Here is a 20,475-nt window from a genome sequence, read left to right on the forward strand (position 1 = left end):
TGACTCATACACAAGCAGAGAAATTCATCCGTTATAGTTAGTTGAGCTAACTAGAACTCGCGCGCCCGCAATGCACTGCTGATGACGTCACATATTACATCATTCATGACATGGTCAGTGACATCACTGATGACATTACTAATGACATCTCAAATGTCGAGACCCCCGCACGCCCCTTGGACTGCCACCTCCCCGGGGCACTAAGATTTTAATGCGGGGGTCCGTAATGGACCCCTGGCCCTGGGGATCACCACCTCCCTGGGACACTGCAATTGTTGGGAGGGGGGCTGCGCGGCCCCCCTCCTGGAGCCTTTCATGGCCCTGGGGACCACCACCCCCCAGGGCCGGCTCCTGCACCCCTGGGACTCTGCTGTTTGCAATGACAGGGTGGGAACCTTGCGGCTCCCGCCCTGTCATTGCAAACTGCTTTGCTTCATTGAAGCGAGAGTTGGGAAACCTGCTCTCGCTTCAATGAAGCAAAACAGATTGCTTTTCCTCATGGGGAGCTGCATGTTAGCAGCTTCCCATGTGGAAAAGCAATGCTGGCTCCCGTAGGACGCGGGGAGCCGGCGGGACCGTGGGGGCATTGGGGCTCCCCCCATGGTCCCCAACGTATGAGGTAGGCCCCAGGGAATGGGGTCTCCAGGGCGAATAGTAATTAATGATAGGAGCCGGGTTTTTTTTAAGAAAAAATAAGGAGTCGCGTATCTAGCACGGTGCTCAGCGCGGCTCCTGGTGTGCATGTGAGATGTACGCGACTCCAAGCGCGAACAGCTATGCTGGTTCCCGAAGGTCGCGGGGAGTCGGCAGGACCGTGGGGGCATTGGGGCTCCCCCCCATGGTCCCCAAAGTAGGAGATAGGCCCGGGGGATGGGGTCCCCAGAGTGAATAGAAATTATTGGTAGGAGCCAGGTTTTTTTTTACAGAAAAATAAGGAGTTGCGTACCTAGCGCGGCCCCCTAGTGTGCACACGAGGGGTACGCGACTCCTATTCACACTGGGTGCGCGATTCCAAGCAAAAATATTTAATTTTTTTAAATAAAAACCTAGGTTATATGTTAGGATATTGGGTGGTTCTAAAAAGAGCCGTTGTGTTTATTGGGAGATTTTTGTAGGTACATGTAAGTGCCAATGCAGAGTCTTAAGTTGTTGAGAAGGACTCTGTTTCCCTTATCTGTGAAATGTACACCATCAGTCCTGTAGATGCCATCCATAGTAAAATGCAGATTGTTGTTGTATATGGACCCCATACTATGGTCTCTGAGATAAGCAGAAACAGCTTTATTGACATTTTTTCTAGCTTCCTCAATCTGTGGACAAAATTGATTGGACCTGTTCCATTTCTGTCTTTGGCATATGTTAGAGTACAAAAAGGCAGTTTGGGGAAAATGCAACATCAGTTCTGCAAAAGTGTCCTTCATTAGCATTTCCAGAGCTAACCCAGTCAATGTGCCTAGGTCATTGCCATCACAGTGCACAATCATGAGGTCAGGTGGTTGGAGATGCAAAAAGGATTTAACCAATGCCATCAATTGGTGCCACTTTAATCCTCCCTGTCCAATCCATTTAATGTCTACATTTTGCAAACCTAGGTCTTTGTCAATACCTCTGCTTTCAGCATTCCTTTTGCACCAGAAAATATAGCTGTGTCCAATAATCCACACAGAAAGCATCTTGACGGGATTTCTGTAGGTAATCAGAAAATGTCTGCAGCTGAGGGAGGCAGGTGGAAGAAAACAATCTATCTAAAATGGTCGACAAGATGCTGTTTTTAAGAAAGTAGAGATTTGATTGGCTGTTTAACAAAACTCTACAATCAAAAATAGGGTGCATTTCACTTGGTTTAGAAAGCATGTTTCTTATTGGTTATGAACAAATGTTGGAAAAGTACAGCAGAGAGGATAAGGGCAAGCATTGCAAAGCCAACTATACCTGCTGTTGTCATTTGTAACATTGTGTGGTGAACGTATGACCTGGCAGCTAAGTTGAAAGTTGCATGGCCTGTTGCTATGGAAACTGACCTTAAGGACAAGGGGTGAAGATGTCAGTTGAAAAGTATTATTCTCTGTGACCAATGGAAAATCGTTTTTCAATTTAAAAAACACTGGGAAGCAATGCCATTTGTTGTTTATGTCTATATGTATGGAAAAATAGAGGGAAAATTTGCCACTACTGGTTCACCCTTTAAGAGTGTGTTGATCTACATTCTCTGTGTGAAAAAGAAAATCCTGAGAGAGTGTGTGAGATTTTTCATTCAACAGATTTATTTAAAGGTGAGTTACATATTTTTGAGGTTACTTTAAAAAAGATTTGACACTTTTATGAAACTGTGTTGTTTGAAATATATTATAAAATGCACAGATGTTTATTGGGATTATTTTGATTGTATTTGAAGTTTGCTTAAAAAGCAGTATGTACAGTAATATATGTATTTAAGTGTGTTAGAAGATATAGTTGAATGAAGGATTTTATTTACTATTAATTGGTTAAATATGTACTAAGAAGGTGTATTTTCGAAAAAATTCATATAAGATGTAATTTATTAGGCATGATTATTCATTCTGTGTAAAAAAGTATAGTTTAAAAATATTGCATTATTATAGATAGTGTGGTAAAATGAGGTACAATTGTGCTGTTTGCAAGATGATCATATAAGGTGTTAATCATTATGAATCTGTTATTAGTTGGTACAGTTTCTGCAGTTCTAAAAATCCTTCTAAAAAGTGTTCTTTATTACTGTTCATCATTAAGTCTGTTGAGAGGTATAGTTTGCTCAAATTGCACAATTGTAGATTTAAAGGACAATATGTAGCTGCAAAGAAAGTCAGTACATTTTATTCTTCCAGGTATGTAGTAGATAGTATGTCATAAGTCAGGTTTTTGCTAACATTATATTTATATTTGTATGAATTAATGATAGGTATCTAATATATTAGAGGACTGTAAAGGTGGTGAAAATGTGATTTTTATAAGTGTATGAGAAGTGATTTTGTGGTTCTATAATGTGTAATTTCGTAGTTAGTATATAAGTAAATGTGCAAAATGTATGCAGTGGTTTAACCCCCTGCAGACAACTGATTTACTCCTGCAAAAATCCAATAAGTAGCCATGCAGATAAGCAATCACAATGTCATTCCCTGTCCAATCCTCCTTTCATCCTGACACCACTATGTCTGTATCTACTCTCTGTGCTGAAACACAAGCACTTAAAAACTCTGTAGAGGTGGTGAAAATGTGATTTTAAAAGTGTATGAGAAGTGATTTTGTGGTTCTATAATGTGTAATTTCGTAGATAGTATATAAGTAAATGTGCAAAATGTATGCAGTGGTTTAACCCCCTGCAGACAACTGATTTACTCCTGCAAAAAGCCAATAAGTAGCCATGCAGATAAGCAATCACAATGTCATTCCCTGTCCAATCCTCCTTTCATCCTGACACCACTATGTCTGTATCTACTCTCTGTGCTGAAACACAAGCACTTAAAAACTCACCCTTCTGTCAACTACCACCACTCTTACTATCTAGTTACTATGCATACACCTATAGAATGCTTCAGGCATTAAGACACATAGTGTACAGTGAAATATGCACAATGTATGCAGGCTCTTAACTCCCTGCAGACTACTAATTCACCCTTGCAATACGCCAGGTAGTATTTATGTAGTGCCCTAATCAGGCTGTCATGCTTTGTCCACTCCTGCAATCATGCTGACAGAACCATATCCTTATCTAATGTCTGTGCTAACATACAAGCACTTATAAACTCTTCCTGTAGTGAATGACAAGCAGTGTAACTTTCCAGTCACTATCCATGCTCTTGTAGAGTGACTCAGGCATTAAGACAAGCAGTGGTACACTGAAATGTGCACAATATATGCAGGTCTCTAACCCCCAGCAGACTACTGATTCTTCCTTGCAATAAGCCAGGTAGTATTCATGCTGTGCCCCAATCAGACTTTCACTCTCTGCCCACTCCTGCAATGATCTTGACAGAAGCATGTCGTTATTTAATTTCTGTACCAACACACAAGCACTCAAAAACTTACCCTCCTGTCAACTACCAGCACTCTCACTATCTAGTCACTGTGCATACACCTATAAAAATGCCTCAAGCATTAAAAAACATAGTGCTACTGTGAAATGTGCGCAATGTATGCAGGCCTGTAACCCCCAGCAGACTACTGATTCACCCTTGCAATAAGCCTGGTAGTATTCATGTAGTGGCCCAATCAGCCTATCAGTCTCTGTCCACTCCTGCAATTATCCAGACAGAAGCATGTTCTTATCTAATCGCTGTGCCAACACACAAGCACTTAAAAACTCACCCTCCTGACAACTACCAGCACTCTTACTATCTAGTCACTCTCCATATACCTGTAGAATGCCTCAGACATTAAGACACATAGTGCTACAGTGAAATGTGTACAATGTATGCAGGCTCTTAACCCCCTGCAGACTACTGATTCACTCTTGCAATAAGCCAGGTAGTATTTATGTAGTGCCCTAATCAGGCTGTCACCCTTTGTCCACTCCTGCAATCATGCTGACAGAACCATATCCTTATCTAATGTCTGTACCAATATACAAGCACTTATAAACTCTTCCTGTAGTGAATGACAAGCATTGTAACTTTCCAGTCACTATCCATGCACTTGTAGAGTGACTCAGGCATTAAGACAAGCAGTACTAAAGTCAAATGTGCGCAATCTATGCAGGCCTACAACCACCAGCAGACTACTGATTCGCCCTTGGTATAAGCCAGGTAGTATTCATGCAGTGCCCCAATCAGACTGTCACTCTCTGTCCACTCCTGCAATAATGCTGACATTCACATGTCCTTATCTAATTTCTGTGCCAACACACAAGCACTTAAAGACTCACCCTCCTGTCAACTACCACTGCTCTTACTATCTAGTTACTGTGCATACACCTGTAGAATTCTTTAGGCATTAAGACACATAGTGTACAGTGAAATATGCGCAATGTATGCAGGCCTGTAACCCCAGGCAGATTACTGATTCACCCTTGCAATAAGCCAGGTAGTATTCATGCAGTGCCCCAATCAGCCTATCAGACTTTGTCCACTCCTGCAATTATCCTGACAGAAGCATGTCCTTATCCAATCGCTGTACGAACACAAAAACACTTAAAACCTCACCCTCCCGACAACGACTAGCACTCTTACTATCTAGTCACTGTCCATATACCTGTAGAATGCCTCAGGCAATAAGACACATAGTGCTACAGTGAAATGTGAGCAATGTATGCAGTCTCTTAACTCCCTGCAGACTACTGATTCACCCTTGCAATAAGCCAAGTAGTATTTAAGTAGTGCCCTAATCAGGCTGTCACTCTTTGTCCACTCCTGCAATCATCCTGACAGAACCATATCCTTATCTAATGTCTGTGCCAACATACAAGCACTTATAAACTCTTCCTGTAGTGAATGACAAGCAGTGTAACTTTCCAGTCACTATCCATACTCTTGTGGAGAGGTGTGGCTCACTGGTTAGAGGCGGCAGACCCGTAAGCATAGAATCGGCCAGGGAACAGGGTTCAATTCCCGACGCGGCAGGGTCGTGGACCAGGGTCAAAACGGACTCAATAATTCTTGCCTCGGTACCTACTCTAACCAGGAACACACTCGGCAACTCTGGGCATTAAGCTTGCCTCATCTCTACAACGGCCCCCCACAGACGCCGGGGATGCCTGGTTTCACCTTGGAGATACCCAGAAAGGGACCATCTCACAGGGATAGCCAGGACGGGTTCCCCAGCGGTCTACAGCGCCGGGACGCCCCGTTGCTGGGGCAGCTGTGCGCTTTACAAGTCTACAACATTTACATTTACATTTACATTTGTAGAGTGACTCAGGTATTACGACAAGCAGTGCTACAGTCAAATGTGTGCAATCTATGCAGGCCTCTAACCACCAGCAGACTACTGATCGCCCTTGGGATAAGCCAGGTAGTATTCATGCAGTGTCCCAATCAGACTGTCACTCTCTGTCCACTCCTGCAATACTGCTGACAGTAACTTGTCCTTATCTAATTTCTGTGCCAACACACAAGCACTTAAAAACTCACCCTCCTGTCAACTACCACCACTCTTACTATTTAGTCACTCTGCCTACACCTGTAGAATGCTTCAGGCATTAAGACACATAGTGCTACTGTGAAATGTGCGCAATGTATGCTGGCCTGTAACCTCCAGCAGACTACTGATTCACCCTTATATTAAATCAAGTAGTATTCATGCAGTGCCCTAATCAGCCTATTAGTGTCTGTCCACTCCTGCAATTATCCTGACAGAAGCATGTCCTTATCTAATCTCTGTGCCAACAAACAAGCAGTTAGAAAGTCTCTCTGCTGTGAACTACCAGCAGTGTAACTATCCAGTCACTATCCATGTATTTGTAGAATGACTCTGTCATTAAGATAAGCGGTGGTACAGTCAAATGTGCACAATGTATGCAGGCCTCTAACCCCCAGAAGACTACTGATTCACCCTTACAATTAGCCAGGTAGTATTTATTTAGTGCCACAATCAGACTCTCACTTTGTGTCCACTCCTGCAATCATTTACACAGAATCATGTCCTTAACTAATCACTGTGCAGAAACACAAAGCTTTAAAAATTCACCATTATCTCTCATTGCAGAACTCAAATGATCCAGTCAGTACCTATGTACTCATATAATAACCCAGAAACTAATACATGTAGTATTACAATCATCTATACAGTATTGATCCACTCCTCTAAACACGTAAATACTAGTTATTCAGTTCTGCAATTACCCAGTTAGTACCTGTGTCTTGCAATAAATGGATAGTGATTTTAAAAGAAAACAATGAAATGATTTTTGATACAATGTCTTTGTTTAGTAATACAATAATATATTTTATTAATTTTGTTTTAATAAAATTATATATATTTTTTTTTAAACAGATAATGCTCATCTTCAATAAAGAAAAACTAACTATGACTAGAATAACACAAAAGAAGAAACAACAAAGAAAGGAATATTATTTGAAGGAAACACAACAGAAAAAACTTAGAGGAACTACAACATGTGGAAAAAGGTCTTCCGGTAAGAGAACCAAATAATTTATTTAAAAAGTTTCAAAGGCTGGAAACAGTGTGCATATGTGAAAAGTAGAAACAATGCCTCAAGAAGAAAGAACAATAACAAGCAAAAAGGAGAAATTAATGGGAAATTAAGTTTTCAAGAAAAAATATATGGCAAAAGGAGAAAGAATCAATTGAAATAAGGAAAATAATGTTTTATAATAGAATTGTCTTTAATTTGTTAAAAGATGTGAAAAAATATCAAAGAAAATCTGCATTTTATAAAAAGAAAAAACAGATTGAAACTACTGTTGAAAAGGCTTTTGAATTAAAAAGGAAATTATTCATTGTAGTATTAAACATAATTCGATCATTAGATAAGCCAATACGTTTTATGAGGGCCAAAAGTAAAAGGAAGAGAGTAATTAACAGAACTAACTTTTGTGATTTTTTTTTTGGGTGAATGGAAACACAGTTCAAGTTCAGAACCTTTTTTTTAATGAAGCGAGCTATTTTCAAACCAATAGTCTATTGCAAGCAGTTGATACCACTGGTCGTGCTTATGAGGTTAAAACGGTTGTCCAATTGAAAAAAAAAAATGGTTCCTAGAAAGGTAGAAGAAGTGGTAGCTGATGAAGTTCTAGGGAGACGTACTAAAGCCCCAGTGTATATTTGGGATTGTAGTAGTATATGCAGTATACGTCAGGAATCTATTGATATTTTTTAGAATTTCTTATGAGAGAATATTTAAAAAAAAGTCTTAAACAAAAGATTAAGATGTTGCAAGGACTAGATCCTTGCAGAGGGAGAAAAAATACTGGTTTGCAAGGTCATTCTCTGGCTTGTCTTTCTAGAAAAGTATGTCAAAGTGTTTCCATCATTTTAGAATGTTAGCAGTACATCATTCTCAAATGCGGAAGTTAGTCAGAAGATTGTATTACACAAAAAGTCCAACAAAATTTTTAAATGAATTAAACAGTGCGCTTATGCATGGGTCAGTATCAGATGTAAAAAAAGTTTGTGATAAAATAGAGTTTCGTTACTTTGGCCTTGAAGAAGAGAGTAGACAAAGTGAGACATTGATAGAAGTAGCCATTGAAGAAAACGTGGAAAAGATTAGTACAGTGAAATCTGAAGAAGAAATTACAAAGTTTAAGGTAAATTCGTGTGAAAGGCCAAATTATACTTGTATTTGTTGGCGACGAACTCACTATAAGAATCAGACTAGGACTGTTGATCTGTATTTAAAAAGTGAAAAAGAAAATAATGATAAGTAGAAGGAATTTGCAACTTATTTGTTGGTAGAGGATTGCTTTGATTTGGGTACTAATCAACGTATTTGTAAATATTGTTACAATAAATTAGAGGATAATAAAATGCCAGGAAGAGCTGTCCATAATGATCTGGAGTTGGTACCTATTCCTCAAGAACTGATGGATTTAAACGTGTATGAGTGTATTCTAATTGAATCTGTGTACCCTTTTCGGGCTATTGTTCGTATGGAGCCTAAATCAGGTAAATTGAGTCCCACAGATTTACAGAGAGTATTAAAAGGAAGAGTTGTATATTTACCTCTAGATGTAAAGAAAAATATTGAAACTATTCCATCCTACTAGTCCATCATATCTTCTTGAGCTTGATGCATTGCTGTTTCCACTTCACTCATGGCGATGGCTGCTTCATTTTCAAGAATTGGTTCTCCTTGAGGATCCTGACTCAGTGGAGCAGAACTTTGACTATCTTGAGAACAGTCTCTTGCAATCTCAGCTGCAATAATAGCTTCTTGATCGATTTCTTCATTCAACATTTTTGAGCATTCAATGCTATCTTTACCTGCATTGAAAGAATCTTCATAGCACTCAAAATCTTCAAGTAATTCCAGTTCCGTATGCCAAGGTTTGAAGAGTTGTAAAAGTGCTAAATAGTAAAATTCTCTTTTATCAGGAGTATCACAGCTCAGTTTTTTATGATTAATGAGATTTCCTTTAGTTTGTTTCACCAAACATCCTTCTGAACCAATCACTGCATATTTTCCTTCATTTATATTCTCTGTAGTATTTCTCTTAAAACTGTAATATTGCAGTACTTCGTAGAGACATATGTTCTCAAGATGAGGACTTCTATTAGAGTATGTATCCAACATGTTTGTTTTGACTATATCTGTGTTTTCCGGTTCATTTAATGCAAAAAATTCAATTACCTGTAGAGATTTAAGTACTTGATTTTGACTTGCAGAAAGACCTAGACTAACCAAAATAATTCCTCTTGATTTTGAATATAAACTTGCAGACGATAACTGATCCGAACATTCGTACGATCCAATTTTCCATGTGACATCATCTTCAAACTAAAGCTGTACAATTTCTTACTGAGAGTCTTCTCGTGGGAAATTTCTTACCACAATTATTTCAACTCCATCTTTTCTGTTTTTGTTATGTATGATGTTGCATACCGAGCCACAGCAATGGAATTATCCTCAACATACTGGATATCCATATTAGCATTCCACATTGACAGAATAACTGGATTATAATCATTTATATACTTTGATTCTTCACTTCTTCTCAAATTGTACGTATTTTTTGGAGATTTGCTGGTGATGGTATGTCTCACCGCTGACATGAAACTGTTCACTCTTCCTTTGGATATTACTGGACGTGGAAATCCGAAACGACATTTGGTATAAAACTTTTCCTTCGACAGTATTGCCCACATCGATGACTTTGGAATTGTAACACTTGTTGCCTTAAGGTATTTTCTTTTGTTCTTTTAGGTATAACACATGTACCATAAGCTTCAATAAAATTTAAAACAGTGTCATCCGAATCAGGTCCAAATTTGGGTGCATCCTTGATCCATAGAAGCATATGTATATGAGGAGCACCTCTAGCTTTATACTCCTTTCTCCAAAAGAACTTCTCCAAGTGGAGGATTCTTTTTGTTGCAGATAAAAGACATCATAGCTTCAAACGTATGATTGAAATATCTGCATACATTTACAGGATCCAAAGAACACAATTCTCCAGGAGTCTTGAATTCAATGTTTTTAATGTTTGAATTTGCTTCTCGAAGAAATTGAAGTAAATCATCCCATGCGTATTCAGCACAGCTTAGTGTAACAAACCACGTTGGAGCTCCTAAATTCCCTAGCATGCATTTAAGTTCTCCATGAAGATGATACCAATACTCATTAGTGCCGCGCTGACATGCCATCAAATTAATCCGTTTAGATTCCAAATGATCATCTCTCTGATGATCTTTTTCCATAAATTCCTTTGCGTAAACATTTCGAAGATGTACTCCTGTTTTTAATATATGGTTGACTGCATATGAAAGTCCAGACCAGTCACTCTCAAACAAAAGATGAAATATATATGGGATACATTGTCGAAATCTAGGATCTTCTGCATACAATCTTGTTGTCCGATATTCTGATGCAGGAATCTGTATTGATCGTTGGTCATATCGTCCACCTTTTCCAGTTGGGAACAGCTGGGGAAAACAATGAGCTTCCAAACTCTTTTCCCAAACACTCAAGGGATTCCCCTTCGCTTTCTTCATTTGGAATAATTCAATAGTATTCCCCCAACACTTCTTTAGAATGTAAAGGATGTAGACTATAATGTTCATAAATTTTTTCACTTTTGGATATGTCCACTTCCTCAATTTGACCACTTGACATTTCACTATCATCCCCTAAAAGTATTTCTTCTTCTTCCACATACACATTTTTGTAGTATTCATTATTCTTTATAAGATACAATGTTGCCTTTTGCACTTTCCTGATATCCACTAATTCCTGCCAGATTTTCTTACTCTTAGGGGCAGATTCCGGCCGCAAAATGTACCGACCGTCACGGACCTGGACCGGAGACCGACCGGCACGGACCGGCGCCGTACGACCCGTGCAGTACAATGCAACGTGTGTGAATTACAACCGACACGTACGGAATACAAGCCGTACAATCGAGCCATAGGGAAAATATTGATTCAGCCGGAAAACCGACGCGAGTTGCACCGACCGACACGTACCCGGAATGAACCCGACCAACACGTACCCGCGATGTCCGATCCGCACAGTGCGATGCAATGTGTGTAAACCCAGACGGACTCGCACAGAGCCCAAGCCGCATGACCGACACCCACAGAAAACAGGGAGCCCAAGCAATAGAGATCTCCGCGACCGACGCGTATGAAAAACAGAAGAAAGTCAGCGTGAACGACCCAGAGAAGCCCGCACGAGCCAACATCAGTGTCCGTCTCGGTTAGAAGAATGTCTCCTTCATGCCTAGAAAACCCAAAGCAAAAAAGACAAAAAAAGGTCCAAACAAGCAATGACAAAAGCAATAAATATAAAAAAAAAACCTGGGACAAAGACACACCCACAACTCCACCTATATAAAGGACATCAATCACTACCATGATCCTTTGCAAATAGGAGACAACAGCCAGCAGCAAACACCATCACACAGCAACCACAGACAAACCCACAACTCACCCATCACACAACTCACACACCATTAGCACCTCACCAAAAGCACACCCACATACAGCTAGCAAAACCAACACTAACCCACACTCACTTGTACCATCACGCACACATCACCCACCACCACCACCCATTACCATGCCCCCAAAGAAGAATCCAAAGTTCACAGATAGTGAGTTTGAAGTGCTGGTAGACGAGATCATCAGAGTAGAGGCACATTTGTTTGGTACATTGGTCCAAAGGACCCCGATGTCACAGAAAACCAAGATGTGGGTGAGGATTGTAGACAAGGTGAATGCACAAGCACCAGCGTTGCGCACAAAGGACGATATCCCGAACAGGTGGTGTGACGTGCGCAGGAGGGTCAAGAAACTCATCGAGGAAGATCACGCCTTGAGTCAGCGCACTGGCGGTGGCCCTCCTGCCAAACCCGTCTACTTCAGGACCTGGGAGGAGAAGGTGCGGGACATCCTACCACCAGAGAGCTTCCATGGTCTAGCAGACATACCAGAGCCTGGTGAGTACACAAACAACATACTCAATATTGTGTGGCAAGGGGACAGTGAAACCATGCACCGTTAGCAAAGCCACAGTAACCAATAGATAATCATCCAAAGATGTGTATGCTAGTCAGATAAACACAATACCTGCTATCTCATAGTGACTTAGAATTGTATCATGACATGTACAAACCTAGCAACAAATAGAGCAAGGAAGTGGCACAAAGCCAAATAAACACTGTCAGACAGTTTGCTACCACAAACACACAACATCACAGTGAAACTGCCTGACAAGAAGGAATAGTGGGCATGCAGGTGAAGTGAGAGTATCCAAAAGCGTGATGGGGTTTGTAATCACAGATAATGCTCCCCCTCAAAATTGGCCCATAAAGACCTCTCTGAAACATGCCCACATCACAGGGAGTGGAAAATGACTGACAAGATGGCTGACACTGGGTCCTGCTGTGGGGAGCACAAGGCCCTGGTAGGGGTTGTGTGCAAATCAGAAGCAGGACACCACTGACTGACATCCTGAAAGACAACTTGCACACCCTCCAATGGAAGCACGTTTCATAGTGGGATGTCTGGCCGGGTAGGAAGGAGGACTGACAGCTCTGACCATACCAGCATGTGGAGACACACACCCCCCTCAACACAAACTCCACACAACTCACCGGGTAGAATGCATTGACCCACACCTCAGTGAAATATCAGTAAAAGATACACCGTACTGGGTGCTGCTGTGTGAAGCACAGGGGCTCTCTTTGGACTTGTAGCCAAACAAACACCAGGATTTCACAGTCAGCCATCTTGCCATTGCTGTCACACCCCCTCACAGGGAAGCAGAGTCAAGAGGAAGGAAGTATGGGCATGCTGGGAAGGGGGGTGTAGCCAAGAGCATGATGAGAGTTGCAGTCACAGATATTCCCCAGCCACCCACATGGCCCAGCAAGCTCACACTGAACCACGCTCGCCTCACAGGGAAAGGGAAGGGACTGACAGGATGTCTGACACTGGGCTCTGTTGTGGGGAGCACAAGGCCATGCTGGGAACTGGGCACCAACAAACACCAGGACTGCACAGTTAGCCATCTTTCCATTGCTCTCACACCCCCTCAAAGGAAAGCAGAGTCAAGAGGAAGGAATTATGGGCATGCTGGGAAGGGAGGTGTAGCCAAGAGCATGATGGGAGTTGCAGTCACAGACAATCCCCAGCCACCCACATGGCCCAGCAAGCTCACACTGAACCATGCTCGCCTCACAGGGAGTGGGAAGGGACTGACAAGATGTCTGACCCTGGGCCTGAGAAATGATGTGGCTGACAATCACACATATGCACTGGCCAAACAAAACCCGGTCGCACACACAGCCATTGCAACCATATGTTCAAAATCATTGTCTGGGGATGCAGTGTCCAGGGGTGCCCCCTGGCCGGGCAGGGGAGGTGTGTCTTGGAGATGACAAATGTTGAGAGCCATACATGGTACATTGCACAAAACACACAGGAACTCACATATACATCATTGACAGGGGACATCTGAAAGTGAATGGAATGGACACACCAATATAGCCGACACCATAGCATGTTCGCATTCACACTTGGTGCTGTTGTGAGCTGCATTCCACTCCTACATCGTGCTGAAACATAGGCATCCTTCACACAACACACCACTCACTGACATAGACACTGTAGACACAAGGTCAAACCTGGACAGCATTGGAGGAGACATGCTACTCACAGCAGCCAAACTGCAACACACACACCACCGCCCCTCACTGTCATGAGCATTGAAAAGCCAGAGTGCTACCTTGCCCAATCCATGTCACCATGGAGAACATTTACAAGTCAAATCACATATGCACGTACAAAACTCAGCACCAGACTCATTAACAATGGTGACATCATCACTTGTATGAAATGAGATGGGAACTAGGAACATTGTCAAAAATCACTTCCTCCAAAGAGATCACAGGCATACCGGATGTCGTACCAATACACCAATGTGGCGCACAAAGACTAGCAAACTCTGCTACCACACATGCCCCAATAGTACAGCATATCCACAGTGGAATAGCACGTATGTCCTTTTTAAAGCTCACATGTGTACAGGGATGACACACCTGGTCAGCAACGTGATGGCGCTTGAGTAGTAATGGTCATGTACAGACAAATCTATCCATGAGCTGGGAATGCACACACTTCGACATGCACATTGAAATGTTTCATTTTGGCTGGGCAATGGGCAACAACAACATCAATCTCTGTCCGTGACAACCCAGAACAAAGCAGTGTACAGGCAGGCATCCGTTTGTACAGTAGAAAATGTCATGTTTGTGAACCATTGATGCCTGTAGAAACATAACTTACATTGTGTGTCTCTTCCAAACACAGGTGGTGCTGGGGACACAGAACCGAATGAAGATGATTCCCAGTCCCAGACTCTGGTGGACACTGAGCTCTCTGGTTTGACTCTGTCTCTGTCCTCTTCGGATGACAACAAACAACCTGGCACATCCGGTGTGAGTAATCATGCAGCACCAGCAGCACCAAAATCTGCACCCCCTGTACCCACGCCTCCAGCATCTGGAAACAGACAGGGCACCCCCTCCAACATGGACAGACCAAGGCTACAGAACACCCACAGCACAGGGACACAGGACCCACCGGAAGCTACAGCCAACACCACCAGCAACACCACCCAAGGGGTCCCAGTGTCACCTGTGCGTGCCGCCGCTGGTCCTGCCCATGTGGATAGGGGTGCTGGGAGGGGTGGGTGGCAGAGGGCAGGCCTTGCATAGGGGTCTGGACTGCATGATGACCCCCAACTGGCACGCATCATAGATGCATACCAGGATAGCACCGGAGGATTTGGCCAAGTAGTGGGGATCCTCAAGGATATACAACAGGAGCAGGCTGCCCACCATGCCCGCATGGAGGCAAAGTGGGATGCACTTACTGCGGTGCATCGGGACATACTCCAATGCCTCCGCCAGATCAGCACAAACATGTTCACACCTCCCTTTGTGGCCACAACATCTGTTGCCACACCATCTGCCAGTGCCACAGGGAGGGAGGAGGACTCTGGCGGAGAGTCCCCTGCACCACAGAGGCCTGCATCTGAGGATCCCCCCCCAAGAAGAAGAGGGGTCGTCTGAAGAAGGACATGTGAGACACAGATGTCCCTGCACATCCCCCAGGGCCTCTAAACCTGTTCTGAGCAATGTTCTTTCTGCGCAACTCGTTCACCTTGTCCGATCGGACACAACTCGCCCACATGACATGGAGGGTTCATGTTGGTCCAATGTAGCAGATGACTGTGGACTTTACTCTGGACATTTCATCTACCAGCACTTCCAACTCTACTGTGAACTTTGGATTCAAAACCCAATGTACAGCACCCACCATCCTGTGCACTTCCCTCACACATGTTCGTAAATAAACTCACCAGTACACCATACTTGCCTCTGTTGTGATTCCAACCTGTCATGTGTCAATGTTGATCTGCTAAACAACACAGTACATGCCAAATACTACAACAATGTGACCACCGTTATGTGAGTCATGGTGATGTGACACATGTGAGGGAGACACACCACTATGGCACCACAACACATACTCACCATGACCATGTTACTCATCCCACATAATGATGTTGACCTGAAACACATTGGTATGCACAGACACAACACCTATCCACAGTCAGTGGTAGCAAGTCCACAGGTGAGGTACGCAAATGTGACTCAGATGTGGGAAGACAGACAACGCACCTAACAAAGCATAGCACAGGTTCATTACAAATCAGCAACATGTTTATTCTAAAATAGTTGCAAGGCAATTGTACGTTACGGTGGACACACGGTCACAGAGTGTGTGAGAATTGAAGTCCAGCCAGGGGTGTGTGGCACATCACTTGATGGCAATTGACTACTCCCACACTGGTGTTGGATTCTGGGTGTTGGGGGTCAGTGTTGACCAAACAACAGGTAAAGTACCCTGGGAAGGACAGACACAAGACACAGTCAAAAACACAGCAGAACAGGAGAGAAATGAAATGCACATGCACAAAAGATGTCACAAGAAACCTTCACAGAAACAAGTTAGCAGTACTACACTATTGTGGAGTACAGACCACCTGAATGGACACATCACTGCACTATGGCACCACAACACATACTCACCATGACCATGTTACTCATCCCACATAATGATGTTGACCTGAAACACATTGGTATGCACAGACACAACACCTATCCACAGTCAGTGGTAGCAAGTCCACAGGTGAGGTACGCAAATGTCACTCAGATGTGGGAAGACAGACAACGCACCTAACAAAGCATAGCACAGGTTCATTACAAATCAGCAACATGTTTATTCTAAAATAGTTGCAAGGCAATTGTACGTTACGGTGGACACACGGTCACAGAGTGTCTGAGAATTGAAGTCCAGCCAGGGGTGTGTGGCACATCACTTGTTGGCAATTGACTACTCCCACACTGGTGTTGGATTCTGGGTGTTGGGGGTCAGTGTTGACCAAACAACAGGCAAAGTACCCTGGGAAGGACAGACAAGCAGTACTGCTAACAAGTTAGCAGTACTACACTATTGTGGAGTACAGACCACCTGAATGGACACATCACTGCACGCATCCAGTCAAGTGGCACACAGACACACTCAGACAGCAACAGAGCAGCCACAACACATTTCAGGCTAACTCCAGACATTGATCTAACAACCCTGTAAACTCACATTCAGGTGAAGAAGTTGTTGATGAGCTGTGTGCGGACGTCACCCTCATCTTCATCTTCATCATCACTAGCATCGTGGCCCAGGCCGGGATCCTCCACAGGTGGTGGAGGTCGGTCATAGTCATCCTGGATGAGAGGCACCTTCTTCCGCACTGCCATGTTGTGTAGCATGCAGCATACAAGGATAATTTTGCACACCTTTGCAGGCTCATATGGGAGGGCCCCTCCAGTCTTGTCCAGGCAGCGGAAGCGACTTTTCAGGAGACCAAATGTCCGCTCAATCACCCTCCTGCTCCGACCATGTGCTTCATTGTAGCGCATCTCGGCTGGTGTCACAGGGTTCCTGAGGGGTGTCAACAACCACAGCATGTTGGGGTATCCGGAGTTACCTACACACAAACAATTGAGCAATTAGCTGAGTTTTGTAGGAGTGCGGAATACAACATTGTCAAACACACACAATGGTAAACAGTCAGTACACACTGACAAGCCAGGCATGCTGGTCTGGCATCTGTGACAACAGCGTTGCAATGCGACTACACCTCATGATGTAGGCATCGTGCGCAGAACCGGGGAAACGTGCACACACATGTGTGATACACATGTCTGCAAGACATACCACCAAAGCATTGATGGAGCGGAAATGTTTCCTCTTCCGGTATGCCTGCTCATGTGCCTGTGGTGGTATCAGGGCCACATGTGTTCCATCAATAGATTTGATGACGTTCGACATCCTCCCCAGTGTATAAAAGGCATCCTTTATTTCAGGGAGTTGACCTGGGCTAGGGAACTTGATGTACAGGTCAAGGAAATGCAACATCCCCTCCAAGACATCGCGTAGCACACGACTAAACATAGTTTGCGACATACCACCAGCAGTAGCCACAGCGTACTGGAAGGTACCAGTAGCAAAGAAGTGCAGAGCTGCCATCACCTTCACCTCTGGGGTCAGTGCTGTAGGGTATGTCCGGCCAGGTAGCAGATGTGGCGCCAACTGCTCCGCCAACTCCTCAATCAGTGGCCTGGTGAAGCGGTACCATCGGATGCAGTCGCGTTCCTGCATGGTTTCAAGGTCTGGGAACGGTCTATGGACAGCTGGTGCCCTGCAGAACAGAGATGCACAAAGGAAGATTGTCGGTTCATCCACCCATGTGGCCATGACCAAGCAAAATATCACATGATACATCATGACAATACACAATGTACTGAGGTGTGTGCTGTTGGGCATGGACACATATGTCATCTACCTGGGCATCACCTCACATCTCAAGTCCACATGTCCACATAAGTCCCATGTAATGCAATGGCCAATCATTGGGCTGTGTCACCCTACCTATGTACTGCTGTGACGGTACAAACACACACCACAGTGACAAGTGAGGCCTGATGTCTCCCAGGCATCACAGATCTTTGCCATGCAGATACCCAGGGTCCCTGTATTGCCACATCGACACTGGCATGACATGGCGTATCACGTGCACGCCACAAGGCAAGCGTGAGTCCCATAGGTAGTGGCCACTGTTGTCTGTGCAGGCCCTACATGTACGTCTCTTAGACACACACACAACATCAAGGTTGCTGCACAAACCACATGAATGTGGAGACTGTCTCCCATTAGGCACATTTGATCAGCCGCATCAAAGACACAACATGCACATAGACTGTGGGGGTATATCAGAATTGTGGCTACAGGTCTCACTGTGACGTACATGCCATCACCCCCAGGTCTCAGGGTGTATGTGACATGTCCAAAACATATCCAACCTGCTACTGTGTCCATGACTTATGCCCATAACTGTACAGTTGCACATCTCAGTGGTAATGTGCACAACACATGATGGATTCTGCCCCCATGAACACGTGCACAGCCTGGGAGTGGCTGAACAAAAGTGCCACCCAACAAACCAAATGTTGCCCCCCCAACACACAGGGAATGCAGCCTTACATGCCATGGGACACTGTGTGGCCAATGCTGTAGTGTGGTAGGTGTGCACATGTGTCCCTGGCAAGTAATTGTGTGTTGAAGCCGTCAAATAGTCACACCAATGAGGTCCGACGTGGGTGACAATGCGTACGCATTGCACGGTTCATGACCGAGCCGTGCGTACACTTTGCCATTGACTGCAATGAGGTCCGACGTGGGTGACAAGGCGTACGCATTGCACGGTTCATGACCGAGCCGTGCGTATGCTTTGCCATTGACTGCAATGAGGTCCGACGCGGGTGACTATCATGCATGCGTGTCGGCTAGGAATGGTCCGAGACAGGCGTACGCCTTGGCCATTGAATCGCATGGAGACGGGTGCATGTGTATTTTCAAAATACGCGTTGTACAGTCAGTTGACTGAGCCGTGCGCACCCATTGGCTCTGGACTATCATGGAGACGGATGCAGATTCAAAACTTGTACGAGTTGTGCGCTGGAAATTCAGTTGGATGCCTACAACAATGTTGCAATTCCCAGGGTTTTATGAAGGTGAAGATTTGAACGATGCGGAAGACGTGTACGAGTCGTACATTTCCATGGATTGGCCAGATTCATAGAATGCAACCGTGTTGGGCCTATCACTGGGGACACATGGCCTAGAGTCTGCCTCTGCAGCACAGATATAAGGCTGGCTGTCCCCCAGGGAGCTCACTTGCCTGCGCTACATGCTACTGCACCACATCCCTGCTACCACTGCTGCTGTCTCTGCATCCTCTGGCTACTGCTATGGCACGTACTCTGGAGAGGGCCCCAGCCTTCACTGAGGAGGAGAACTACGCCCTGCTGGATGGGCTCCTTCCACAGTACAGCAAGCTGTATGCGAAACCAGGGGAGCAGGTGAGTGTGCAGTCCACTGCCTTCCTAATTATGCATGTTGTCTGACTAGCAGTACTAGCAGTGTGTACACCAGTGGCAAGCATACTCACTGAGTACTTTCATCCCCCAAAGTGTGTAGGTGCATGTAATGAACAGGTGTTCTGCAGCTAAAGTGCATGTGTGCAAGCTTAAACTTCCCAGGCATTGTTAACATGTCAGACATGTAGGGCATTTGTCCTTTTCCATGGGTGCACTACCTGTGTCACTCATTTCCCTTTGTGATGATGACATGTATATCCAAATATGTGCAGCACAAATGTGAGGCATGTGTGTTAATGGACTTTTAACTTTGTCATCCTCACAGGTTGATGCCCACCAGAAGCAGGAGATATGGCTGACCATCGCCCGGGCAGTTCGTTCGGTGGGGGTCTACAAGCGCCGGATCCGCAACTGCCAGAAGAGGTGGCAGGACCTTCGGGGCTGGACCCAGAGGATCACAAGGGTCCAGCTGAAGCTGTCCCCTCCTCGCAGGAGGGACGGACACCGGACCCTGACCCCCCACATGCTCGGGATACTTGCGGTGGTCTTCCCGGACCTGGATAGGCAGCTGAAGGCCAGAGAGCAGCAAGGAGGGGGTAAGTCCATACCTAATCTGTGTACTATGTCTGACAAGCTAATTGCAGTGTTTTGGCCTGGTCACACTTCCACATTACGTAGGTCCTGTAGTCCAATACTCATGTCCCTCAATTGTGTGATTCACCCTCCTCATCTGATCCACAGGTGTGGCCCCTACAGTGTGTTGCTTGGGTCACTAGGGCACTGTGTCCCTGCAGTCAGCTATGCTTCAGCTTCCGGACAGCATCTGTTCCCG

This window comes from Triturus cristatus, chromosome 6 (genome assembly GCF_964204655.1).
Source record: "Triturus cristatus chromosome 6, aTriCri1.1, whole genome shotgun sequence".
NCBI classification, from domain to species: Eukaryota; Metazoa; Chordata; class Amphibia; order Caudata; family Salamandridae; genus Triturus; species Triturus cristatus.